At 41.1% G+C, this 13853-nt stretch overlaps 1 pseudogene; it reads left to right on the top strand.

The window, feature by feature from the left end:
- Positions 1 to 267: 267 nt before the first annotated feature.
- Positions 268 to 13075, top strand: LOC111140802 (annotated as a pseudogene).
- The last annotated feature ends 778 nt before the right edge of the window (positions 13076 to 13853 follow it).

Raw genomic sequence — 13853 nt, 5'->3', positions numbered from 1 at the left:
TGGGTAGATAACAAAGAAGAGGTAAAAGAGGGGACCTTTAAGGTCTTCCCATCTTGAGGACTTAAGGAGGCGGGCAGTTGAAGAGAAAAACCCAACATAAGGGAGTCTAAGATTGAGAAACAACTTGCCGCAAGATGACAGTTTCTCTGAAGGAGGGTCGCCTGAGAAGCTGGTCGGCAGTCACTTGATGTGCTCAGCCTTGGCGTGGCCATAAGTAACTTAGAGGCTCAGGTGACCTGACAGGCTTCTGTCGCCTTCTTTCCCAACATGGCGAAGAGGGCGCTTTTTAAGTATCCTCTTACAAGTGGCCCTGCTGTAGGTACTTCCAAGCAGCAGTGGCTCTTCTTGGTCTTTTTTAATGAAAATTCTTATTGTTGTTATTTGTCTTACTCAGTTAGTTGCCTGCCATGCCAGTTGAAAGAATGAAATTTAAAATGAAAAAATTTGGGGGAGGCTAATAGCTCTTTGAATTCCCTCTTTAGATATATGATCATGTTAATGGAGCGGTTACCAAAACTTACTAAAGATCTGTGGGTAGTCCTGTTCTTTTTCCTTCTCCTTCTTTCCTCTCTTTCTTTCTTGTCGTCCTTACTCCCTCCTCTCCCCTTCCTCCTTCCACTCCCTCCCTTCCTTCCTTCCTTCCTTCCTTCCTTCCTTCCTTCCTACCTTCTTTCCTCCCTTTTCCCCTTCTCTCCTTTATTTTCCTTTCCTTCTCTTTCCTCTCCTTTCCCTTCTTTGTCAACAACTTGGAAAAAAAAATCTTAATGAATTTCTTAGAGCAGTTCTACAACAATGAAAATATTCAGGGTCACACACGCCTTCCCTGAAATATTTAACAGTGGAGTCAAGTGTAGCTTCCATTTTTGCTGGATTTGCAGTAGCACAAAGTCTCATTTATGCTTGCAAAAATATCTAAGCGTGCTTAGGACGGTCAGAGAGACCCTTGGAGAGTAGACCACTATAATTTTAGTAAAATTAAAAAGCAAGAAAATAATGATAATGGAACAACAGACTTTGGAACCTACTTAGTGAATAAATAGTAAATTAAGCTGCAGTGGCAATCTAACCTGAATTACTGACTTACACTGTGGCCAGGCACCACTTAATAATACAGAGTATTTGGTTATAATAGGGAACGTTGTGTATTTTAAAATGAGACATATTTGTAATTATCTCTACAACCGCTAGATGTCACTGTTGCATACGTCAGTCCCTAAAAACTTCCCACGTAGGCAATCTGAAACTGGTATTTTAAGGACTGTCATGTTGCCTCCTTGGCGCTCTACCCTTTGATGGAGCACGGGCTACCATGCTAACATCTCTCTTCTCCATCAGTGCAGTCAGCCCGATTCTCAGTTATGGCACTCTACTGGGAATTCTTCTAATTTATACAGGATGACATTCCCCAAACACAATTACCTTCTTTACTAAATTTAAAAGGAGTATGGTACTTTTATAATAGTTCCCAACATTGTATATTAATTATAACTAACACATTCTGGATACCAAATGGAATGAAGTGAAAACATAACCATAAAATACCCTGGATTTATAAAGTGTCCTTTTTTCCCCCCCTCAAAGAGCTTATAGCAGTTTCCTATCTATTTGCTCATCTGTCTTCCCAACATCCCTAGGGGGTTACCTGCTTTAATGCTTTTATGAGTCAAAGTTGACCTGTGAAATAAATTGAATGAAGTAATTATTTACACTGGCATCCCAGGAGTAAAGCAAAAGCAAACACGGAAAATGTGTTCCAGACAGCTAATTCTAGTTTGCAAAAGTAACGTACTGAAATTTTGGTAGTTCTGGTTTTCCTTGTCAATTACTTTTATAATTCCTTAATTCACAGGCCCTTTAATACTTCTTTTAAAAAGTTATTTTAAAAAACCTGAGCCATCTAGTGTAGCTGACGTTATACAGAAGTGAGATCTAGAGACTTTCCCAAATGTGAAAAAAGCCTGGCTCAGTAGAAGTGCTAGACTAGACTAGACCGGTGTGTGTGTGTGGTGCGGGGAGGGTGGGGGGCGGGAAAAAAAAAAGGAAAAAAAAAAGAACAGGTGGAACAATTGGAACAGTACTTAGCTTTCTCTATGGTTAAAAATGATCGTGCGCTTCAGTTTCACTGTCTTGTTTAATCTCTTTCTTTTTCTTAAAATCTTGGAATTGTTTTCTTTAACTTCCTCTAGTTCCTTTGCACTGGGGAAACCAGAACTGTTCTTAGAGGACTATTGGTCTAGATTCGGTGCGGGGGAGGGCGGGGGAGATACTCCATGTTTAGTGAACTAGCAGAGAGCTGTGTTGCCTGCCATGCTTTGATCCAAAATTTCAGTCATTGTTTCCACATTTAGGGGCTGGAATGAACATCAAAGAAGTGGGTGTACGGAATTTACTGAATGCCAAAGAAGTACAATAACACACAGAGGATATAAGCAAATCCCAGTGGCAAAATTTGCTGCCCATTCTTGCACATAATAGAGGCCCTAAAGTGACAGTCTATCTTTGACAAATGCATAATGATATCAATGCCAAGGGAAGGAACTAGCATGCTGAAAGGTGAATAAAAGAGTTGGGAACAATTCAGTGCACTTACACATTTCCTTAGTGTGTTTTCACACAACAAGGAAAGCAGATGACACAAATGCATTAGGTAATCATTGGACGGGGCTGCAAACTCACCAGCAGTTTGAAACCGACCTGGCTCTTTTGGGATCCAGCTCTGAAGATGAAAATAAAATGTGATTAGAAATAATTCATCTTCTGGAGGGGAAAAAAAAAAAGGAACAAGTAAAGTGAAAATAGCTTTCTTGTTCTGTCTTGGATAGTTCCAGTTTTAAAGCCCATATGTTGTTTGCTATAACTTCTTCGCCTCCCAGGGCCAATGCATTCCAAACGCTTCAGCTAGTGCACTGCACCGAGGAGCCTAGAAAGTTAGGGCTCATTTGTATCCGCAGTCTTTGTTCAGATATGGATTAATTTAGGTTAATTTCAGTAGGTGCACATAAAGTAAAATGCACAGAACTGAAACCATTGAAATCAGGCCATTGTGTGATTATCTAAAAACCTACTTTTCAAGCTCCTTTAAGTTTTATTTTTGAAATAAAAACAGTAAAAATGACTGTAAAAAGTTTTCAAAAGCGTTGACATCATGAGCAACTGCTAACCAAGGCTATTCCCAGAACAACAGCGCGAACTTGGATATAATTCTAGAAAAGCTAACTGCCCTGCAGTGCCAGCTATAAATATTTCATTCAGGAGGTGATTCCAGAAGGGTCCCGGGGTACATGGCTCTTGCCTCTGGGGCCAGGTATCTGTGTAGATGCCTGTTGCGTTACTGTCACCTGGGCTAGCCTGGGACAGCAAGGGAAGACTCTCTCCCTTCAGCAGCAGTCCTTTGACACTGAAGGTGAGTGTGTAAGGCCTTGTGTTGGCTGCTTTAAACAAGCAGTCCATGTGGGAGTGTTTCGAGAAAGAAGTTCCAAGATGTCACAGAACACAGCAAGTGCCTATCGGGTTCATGAACACAGTCTGGTAATGAATTGAGTACAAGTGTGACCAAGGTGTGTGTGTGTGTGTGTGTGTATTTGAAATTCTCCTCGGTAGAGCAAGACATTGTGCCAGTTGCAAATAAAGCCACCATTTCTGTCCTTCTCATCGACTAATCAGAGCAGATTGCGTATCTACACCCAAACCATTTCCAGCGCAGCCCCTACCTACAGGTTTTCAGTGCTGCTTACAAAAGTTCTTCTGCAGCCTTGCACTGCATAATAACGGAGCTCACGGAAGGATCCTGCTCTGTTTCTTGTGCATGTTAAGTAAATGCAGTGCTTTTCATTATTTTAAACTCTGTAAGGCCATGACTGAGTGCCCAGAAAATGGACAAACAAGTATTCAACTGGCTGGATGAACCATGGCTTTCTGGCATTAAAAGTGCAATATTTATGAGTTAATTTAATCGTAGAAGAAAATATTGAGTAGGTGACTGAGTAAAATGATGACTGTGTATTATGTTTTTGCCATGCAGCTGGATAAACATATTCAACGATAGACCTTGGCAAGAACTGCAAAGATGCTCTTGACAATGGCATGAATAAATATTAGGTGCCACCTCCAAGTCACTGCATTTGAGGTCTTGAGCAAAGCCAGATGAGGTTTAGCAGGGAAACGGAGAAGAAGCCATGCATGCACACGGGGATTATGTAAACACTGGAGTCTTTCTCTGCTGCCTGGGAATTACTCTAACATCCATTTTCATCTACATCACTGACAGTTTTTTTTTTTTTAACTTATTATCTTTGCACTTCTAGGAGTGTACTTTAGCATGAAAAGCCAGCTTTTGGGAAGCCTGTGGCAGATTTTTCAACAACATGGACATGGGGAGGAGAGAAATACTTTGCATAGACTACAGAGAGCTGACAAAAAGAAAGATTCTATTTTGTAGTGACCCAATGCAACCTATATAGACCACTAAATTTAAAAAACTTCTTTAGATGGCTTCTTAAATTTCTTTAGAATAATATGGCTTCTGATTCCAAGAAGAACCATAAGGAAAAACAATGTTTTGAAAAGATTTTTTGAAGGGAGGAGATCGGTCACATTAACAGCCCCTTCGTGGAGCATTTGTAGCCAGTGCTGAAGGAAGCAGCGTGTGAGAGAGTGTTACAGAAATAGGTCATAGCGAGTTTTTCCCTGTAGAATTGTTGTTTCACTGATAAAGAGAAGATCTTCTCCCCCAGTTTTGTTGAGATATAATTGACATATGAGATTGTATAAGCTTAAGGTGTGAGACATGTTGGCTTGAGATATTTCTTTTAGGAAAAGACCACCACCAGAGCATTGGTGAACACCTCTGTCCTGTCACATAATTGCCGTATTTTTTGTGTGGTGTCAGCATATAAGATCTATTCTCTAAGCAGTTTTCAGGTATACACTGCATATGGTTAATTACATTCACCAGGCTGAACATTAGATCTCCCCAAGCTTACTCTTCTTGTAACTGCAGGTTTGTACCCTTTGGCCAACATTTCTGTATTTCCCCACACCCTAGCCCCCGGTAACCACCATTCTACTGCCTGTGTCAGTGACTTATTATTATTATTATTATTATGATGATGATGATTTTTAAGATTCTGTGTGTAAGTGATAGTGGGCAGTGTTGTCTTCTCTTTCTCTGTTTGACTTATTTCACTTAGAATAATGCCCTCAAGGTACATGCATGTTTTTGCAAAGGCAGGATTTCCTCCTTTCTCTTAGCTAAATATTCCATATTTTATATATATATATACATATATATATATATATATGTATATATATACATGTATACACACACACAGAACATCTTCCTTCCTACTTTGATGAACATTCAGGTGGTTTTCATGTCTTGACTGTTGGGGATAATGCTGCAGTTGACATGGGAATGCTGATATCTTTCTGAGACCTTATTTTCATTTCCTTTGAATATATACCCTGCATTGCATTTGCTAGATCATATGTAGTTCTATTCTTAATTTTTTGAGAAACCTCTAGGCTGTTTTCCAAGTTTCTGTATTCATTTACATTCGCACTAATGGTACACAAAGATTCCCTTTTTGCCACATCCTCACCAACACTTGTTATTTCTTGTCTTTTTGATGATAGTTATCTAAAGATGTGGGGTGATAGCTCCTTGTAGTTTCCATTTGCATTTTCCTGATGATCAGTGATACTGAGCACTTTTCATGTGTCTATCTATTGGCTATTTGTATATCTTCTTTGGAAAACTATCTGTTCAGTTCCTCTGCCTGTTTTAAATTAGATTTTTTTTTGTTTTGTTATTGAATTTTATGGGTTCTTTGTATCTTTTGGATTTTAACCCCTTATTGGATATATGATTTGCCGATATTTTCTCCCATTTCATAGGCTGCCTTTTCATTTTGTTGGTTGTTTCTCTTGCTGTGCAGAAGCTGTATTGTTTGATGTAGTCCCATCTTAAGTTTTGCATTTGTTGCTTGTACTTGTGGTGTCATATCTAAAAAATTATTGCCATAACCAGTGTCAAAAAGGTTTTCCCCTGTGCTTTCTTCTAGGAGTTTTATGTTTTCAGTTCTTCTGTTTTAAGTCTTTATTTCATTTTGAGTTAATCTTTGTGTGTGGTATAAGATAGGGGCCCAGTTTAATTCTCCTACATGTTTATTATCTTAGCTTTCCCAGCACCCTTTATTAAAGAGACTCTGCTTTCCACATTGAGTATTCTTAGCTCTCTTACCAAATAATCAGTTGACTTACATGCAGGGGTTTATTTCGGGCTCTCTCTTCTATTTCATTGCTCTGTGTGTCTGTATTTTTGCAAGTACCATACTGTTTTGATTACTAAAGCTTTGTAATCTAGTTTGAAATCAGGAAGCGTGATGCCTTCAGCTTTGTTCTTCATACTTTGGGCGTTCAGGATCTTTTGTGGTTTCACATGAATTTCAGGATTGTTTTTTCTATTCCTTGAAAAATGTCAATAGATTTTTGATAGGGATTGCATTGAATTTATAGATGATTCTGGGTGGTATGAATGTTGTCTCTTATAGGCAACAGATAACTGGGTCTTGTTTTTTTAATACATCCAGCTACTCTGTGCCTTTTGATTGGAAAATTTAATTCATTTGCATTAGAATACTTATTGATATGTAAGGACTTATTAATGCTGTCTTACTGTTTTCTGGTTGCTTTTTAGTCCCTTTGTTCCTTTCTTCCTTCCTTGCTGCCTTCCTTTGTGAACTGATGATTTTGCATAGTGGACTGCTTTGATTCCCATCTCTTTATCTTTTGTGAAGATACTGGAGGTTTTTACTTGGTGGTTATCATGAGGCTTACATAAAACATTTTCTAGATATAACATTAACAACCAAACTTGGATTGCATGCAAGAAGTCTACCCTTTTACATTTCTGATGTCACAATTTACCTCTTTTTATATGGTGCATTCATTACCAAATTATCGTAGTTATAGTTATTTTTAATACTCTTGTCCTTTAAGAAAATTTCTGACTGAGGTCTTTGCTTCTTATTTTCTGGAGCATACACACTGTGTCTAGAACAACAACAGAAGAACTATGGTATCTGGGCCACAGTGTACGTGCCACAGACTTCTGCTAAATCTTTAATTTCCTAGATTGCTTTTTATTCTTTGGTCATCTTAGCATTAAACTATGAGGACAAAAATGCATCAGAGAGGCTAGCAAAACCTATGAGAAAAGAACCCCTAAATGGGTGTGGGTATTCCAGATCCTAGTCTTGTCGTGTGACACTGGGCAAGTCACTTTGCTTCTCTATACCTCAATTTTTTCAATCTGTAAAACTATAAGAACATTTTCTTGCCCAGCTTTCAGAGTCTGATTGTGAGAGAAAAACTAGATCATCTAAAGCATTAGTTTCTTTTGTTATTAAATCACCGTGCATTTAATTGGAACTCTGATTTATTCCTGAAAGGATTTCAGTTGCATTTAGAGAAGTTAAAATACAAACTTAAGATAGGATCATGACGGGGTGCCTGGGTGGCTCAGTCTGTGAAGCATATGACTCTTGGTTTCAGCTCAGGTCATGATCTCCTGGTGGTGAGATCCAGCCTCACCTCGGGCTCCAGCTCAATGTGGAGTCTGCTACTGATTCTCTCTATCCCTCTGCCCCTCCCCCACTGCCTCTCCCCCTCTGTTCCTTCCCACCCCTGCTCATGCATGCTCTCTCTCTCTCTCTCTCAAATAAATAAATAAATAAAATCTTGAAAAAAAAGGGTATGACCATGACTACAACTAATACTTCTCAATATAGCCAAGCAAATATGGTGACTCACAAACTTAATTTTTCCTTATTTTCTTTTGAAGAAACCTCTCAAAATCTAATTTTTTAAAAAAGATTTATTTATTTAGTTTAGAGAGGGAGAGTTCACTCAAGTGGGAGGGAGGAGGAGAGGGAGTGGGAGAGAAGCAGACTCCCTGCTAAGGGCAGAGCCTAATGCAGGGCCCGGTCCTACAACCCTGAGATCATGACCTGAGCCAAAATCAAGAGTCAGATGCTTAACTGACTGAGTCACCCAAGTTCCCCTCAAAATCTTATTTTTAAAAGGAAATCTAGCTCATCTCCCAACTGCTCTGTCTTCCTGGTAACATTCTTAATTGGACACATTCCGCTTTGACGTGCATTTACAAATAGATGACTGGAGTGCTTGATCCGCATGGGGGAATTAGAAGTAGCAAGAGGGGTGTTTGAACATGAAATTACCATAATTTGGTAATAGTTTGGGTTTGGGAAAATGAGAGAATAAAATGTCAAAAGATGACTCCCAGACTTATACAGATATTGAGAGAAGAAAGATTTGGAGGAATAATCGGGAATTCAGTTTGGGATATGGTAAATCCAGGAAAAGACCGTAAAGGCATCTGCGATGGTAAAAGAGCACTGAGCTTAAAGGCAGATGACTTCAGTTAGGGTCCTGCCTCTGCTCCAGTATGTATGAATGTGGGGACAAAGACTTACTCTTCCTGAGTTTTGGTGTCCTTATCTATAAAGTGAACATATTAATATCTTTCTCATTATTTTGTTGGGAAGGTAAAATGACAATTTTTTAAAAATGCTTTATTTTTTTTTAAAATGATCTTTACACCCAACTCAGGACTTGAACTCATGGCCCCGAGATTAAGAGTTGCTCATTCCACCAACTGAACCAGCCAGGCACCCCAGCGGTTTTTTGAGGGCATTTTATAAGGAACTGTCCTATTTCTTGTTACTATAGAGACATAAGAAATAACACAATGAAACAAGTTTGGACATTTTCTCTTGGAAACATCCCCACTAAGTAACAGATAACTTTTTCCTCTTGTCTTTTCACTAACTCACATTGTGTCTTTCACTGAGCTACCTTGGAGGCCCGCTTTTTCTCTTCTCTACCTTCAGGAGGATGCCTACACCCATGACCTCATCTTGAAGGGCACAAGGAATTAATGTGGAGAAAGTCTCTTGAGATTCATGGTTAACTAGGGGCAGGAATCATGGCTCTGGAATGCTGTGGGCTTCCAGTGAATATTAATTGACTGGCCTTCAGCATTACCACTTAGGTTTTAAACTGGTGAGAAGAAGAAGAGATTTTAGTCAGTTGGGAGAAACCATCTCCATGCCTGCTCATGTTGGGTTGGGAACATCCATTAACCCCACAAAGTCAAGCCTCAGGTTATCCCTAAAACCCAAGGAAGGAAAAAGGCCATGGAAACACGAGGGAGAAGCTAATGTTTCCCCTGCTTAAGTTTCCTCAGGGTGAACTCCTTGATCCCTCCCTACAATGATGTACTGAAAATCTGTGTGTGGTTAACTTATTTTGACCACTCAAAAGCCAAATAGTGAATCTGGCTGCCAACAGCAGTGGGATATCTTTGGATATAGCAGAGATCACGGGAGAGGGCAAAATTTACCCGCCTCACACAGAGTCTAAGAAGGCTCACACTTCAAGGGCAAATAGATTCCATTTGTGGAATACAGACTTCATAAAATTTGAACATTTATTAAACCTCAACAAGGGGCAAGGAGTACAGAAATATCTAAACTGTGCCTCAGTCTTACAACCTATCTGTGGGGAGAAAACTAGTAAATGAAAGACTTGGTACTAGATAACCTCTCTGTATAGTGAAGCAAGTTTTGTGGTGGTGGTGTCTTTTTTTTTTTTTTTAAAGATTTTATTTATTTATTTGACAGATAGAGATCACAAGTAGGCAGAGAGGCAGGCAGAGAGAGAGAGGAGTAAGCAGGCTCCCTGCTGAGCAGAGAGCCTGATGTGGGGCTCGATCCCAGGACCCTGGGACCCTGGGACCATGACCTGAGCCGAAGGCAGGGGCTTTAACCCCCTGAGCCACCCAGGCGCCCCGTGGTGGTGGTGTCTTTGCCTCTTAACGTGTATTTTGTGAATCTCTGTTTCCTGCCTGAGAACTTCCAGGTGCAACAATAAAAAATAAAAACAGAGGTCCAAATATCTCCATATTTTCCAAGATGGAATGCTGTTTCTGTTAAAAAAAAATTTTCCAGCTGAGCTCTATGGCCGGTATCTGAACACGAAATTCTCATTTCCTGGGCGTTCTAATAAGTGTCTCTAGTATATTTGGAATGATGTCTTGAAATACCAGAATAAGAGGTCAGTCATTAGCAATTTTTCAGATCCATGCAAACTGGCTTGATGCTATGCTTTCCAGTATACGTGTATAGGGAGGTGTGCATATATGTCACTCCAAAGAGAAGAACCACTTGTCATCTGGTATTCGTAGAGCATTTAGGACAATAGCTGCACCACAGTAAGTCCTATGTAAGTCTTGACTGCTGCTGCTTCTACGACTAGCATTACAACACCGTTAACTGTTGGAAAGACTAAGGTGTATGCTGTGACCAGGGGTCAGCTGGGCTGGTTTCATGAGATCTACCAACCCCTGGTGCTTCTCACCCATGAGTGACGCTTTGCCTCTTTGGGAAGACCATCTTTCTAGGTCCACATTTTTGCCATTGGCTGACTCTTGGGAACTGTCAGAGTGCCAAGGGAAGCTTGGGGATGTGGTGAGTGGGGGGGGCCCATCGCTCTAAGGCAGTGCTTCTCAAATTATGTAGAGTGAAAGAGAAGTTTTTTTTTTTTTTTTTTTTTTAATTTGCAATCTGTCACAGCCTGATATTTTGGAAGGGGCAATAAAAGTAACTAAAAATGGAATAAAAAAACCAATACACACAACACCCAAGTCCCATTTTTTTATTAGATTCAACAGACATAAACTCATCCTGCCAAATGGATTTCAACATTTTAAATGCTTTCTCTCAATTCTATGCTTGTCTCCTCTCTGAATGGTAACCAAGATAATAACAGCGGGCCCCATTTTGAATAGCAATATCTTAAAAGACAGTGAGGAACCCCCAAAGGCCTGTCATTTTCCTGCTGGTCTCCTTTTGTGGAGCTCAGAGGGCTCTCACCGCAGCAGAGGACACTACAGGTCTGCAGGCCTTCGGCCTCAGCTTCACTGGAACGAAGCTGGTGCATACAGGGTGACCGAGAGAGGCCATCAAGGGAAGCTGGGTTCTGCTGGGTGCTGGCCATTGTCTCAGCAGGGGATTTATGCACAGCTAAGCGGTGGGCTGTTCAATGCAGATGCACAGGTGTGGGAACAGTTTGTGATAGGCAGGTTTATGGCATATAAACACATTGTATGATATACTGTAATCAACTCTATAAACAACTTTAAAATTGTCTATACTTCATATTTCCAGCATTTGGTTTTGTTAATCATATGTCTTCCTGACAGCAATTAAATAACCTTGAGAGGAAATGTACACCTGCTGTCTCCCCTGGGGAAACTACATCTCTTTGGTGAATGACATAAGTTCTCTTTAAAGCATAACTGAAGACAGAATTGAATTTGGAGATACGTCTCCTTTCTCTCCTGTTTTCTCTCTAGTTGAAATGGAGGGCTTGGTGTGATAGAGCTGGTCTTTTTCTGGATCCCTAGTCTAAGATTCTACTTAAACTGAAACGTTTCACTAAGGGGCTAATTAAAGACAAGAGCTCAATGAGGTTGAGACGAGTATGGCAGCGAGGAGGTCCCACATTCACCTCCTTGGCCTGCACCCCCACTCTTCCCAACCTCTCTACCCCAAGGCTCTCCGTTCTGTCAGATTTCCTTCTGGGAACACCAGATCGATCCTGTTTTCCTTCAAACAAAAGAGAACATAACAAAGCATTTGTTTCGCTTGGGTCAGGTTCTACACACAGTCCACTCATTAGGATTAATAAATTAAAAGTCTCTCTTAATTGACAGATGTCGGGCCAGGGGGAATCCTGGGGGCTCAGTGTGGGCTCAGCACCACTGCAGCCTGAAGTGGCCAAGTCTCGACTCTGAATCAGTTGGGTGACGCAGAGTTTGGGGAGTTAGTGCCCCAGAGGCATGTGCTCCAGCTGGCCTGGGGCAGTGAGTGGGATGGGTACACTGGATGGGCGAGGAGCCGCCCCAGGCGCAATAACTACCAGGCTCCTCGGACTTAGGGCCACAGTTCCCCTTGTAACTCTTCCACCTCCACGAGTGGGCTGAACTCGTCTAAACCATGTAGCCAGTAGGTAGTCCTGACCACAGAGTATCACAAAGCCTTCACCAACTGGCCAAGGCTTATGTCTTGGAGCCAGAACTCTGAGGACCTGGGACCCCATCCCCATCATGTTCTGCTGAGTTGATGAGTAGGGAACAGCTGTTCAGAAGAGGAACATGTGCCCTGGAGTCTTTCACTCACTCTTAGAATGGCTCCATCAACTGTCTACTTGGTAAGAAAAATGGCTTCAAAACACAGTGTTTTGTCAGTGTGAAAACAATGCCAGAGCTATTTGACCTTGTTAACAGGGCCCTGACCTGTTGATCTGATGGAGAATGAGAATGTCCTGATACTTATTGGAACTCTAGAAATTTTCTTTCTTGGATCTTCAGGGATAGCTCTGTGAGGGATGAAGGGAAACGACCTGTGGGGTTGGAAGTGTTCCTGTTACCATGGATGATACTATAACTGTCAAGGCAAATTCAAGCCAGGGAGGTCACTAGATCACAGGTGGGAGATATGCACCACATCCACAAGGCATCCTGGGATTATCAATGGGATAATCAATGGGATTATCAATGGCCCTGCCCTTGTCTGACATCGCAAGGGAATCTGAAATCATTTCAGAACTGGTTTAGACAGTAGGTTTGGGAGGCAACTATCTTCTCAATGTTGAACCCACTAAAGATGGACTGGTTGTTCCCATCTTCCAAGAAAGCTTCTTGGTGCTGGGAAGTGGTTGAGTATCAGTGGGGAGGCTGTCTATGCATCTAAACCACAGAGGGTGCAATGGGAAAAGAACATAGTATCTATGGTATACCTTAAAATGATCAGTTATGTATGCCATTTTACTGAATTGGTCAAAAAATGGAGTCTTAACCCCCCATAACTATCTTGACTACAAAGGTAGGGGTCCTGGGAATCCAAGAAGATTGAGGTGGTCTACAGATCTGGATAAAATTGTCCTCATTTCTCTTACCTCACCACCTGCTCTCCCATTTGAGTTTGCTTAGACTGTGAAGCTGATGATAATTGAAGTTCAAGAGAAAAAGGACATTGCCTGGTGTTGGCTGCTTTGATTTTCCTTGTATAGTACCGTCATTGTAATAAACCAACTTCTCTTCCCTACCCAGAGATGGCTTTTCCAACACATTTCAACCAAAGGAACTGAGCACATTACACCGAGTCTCAATGAACCAAGGATCTGAGCACCACTGATAGTATACCTCACTCTGGGAAGCAAAAGAGAGGAGTGAACAATTAAGCTCTGAGTTCTTCTGTTCTTACTTTTGGAAATTATCTACAATGGGAACTTCCCTCAATTATCTGTTTGATAAGCCTACTCGCTTACTCTAGGACTTTAGTTTGAGAATAAGTGAAGTCACCTTGTTGCCTGTGAGAGGGGTTAGCAAGTTTGGCAAACTCAACCATATGCTATTTATTTAATGTCAATTGTCAACCAACCTCTTCCCCCCGACAAGTGCAGGAGAGCCTAGAGGGGAAGGAAAAGGCTTCTAGGCTGCTAATGTTCAATTTTCAGAAGTTTCTGAAGAAAACTAGTAGCTCTGAATTTCAGTCTGTTTACAGGGATACTATTTTTAAAAATGGATGTGATTCTATTCTGCCTTTTAAAATATGATCAAGGGGCGCCTGGGTGGCTCAGTGGGTTAAGCCTCTGCCTTCAGCTTAGGTCATGATCTCGGGGTCTTGGGATCAAGCCCCACATCGGGCTCTCTGCTCAGCGTGGAGTCTGCTTCCCTGCCTTGCCCCCCCACCCCGCTGCCGCCTGCC

Source organism: Enhydra lutris, unplaced genomic scaffold (genome assembly GCF_002288905.1).
Source record: "Enhydra lutris kenyoni isolate GAN:26980312 unplaced genomic scaffold, ASM228890v2 scaffoldscaffold1, whole genome shotgun sequence".
NCBI lineage: Eukaryota > Metazoa > Chordata > Mammalia > Carnivora > Mustelidae > Enhydra > Enhydra lutris.
The sequence above is the reverse complement of the archived record's forward strand: the minus strand, read 5'-3'. Positions and strand labels throughout refer to the sequence as shown.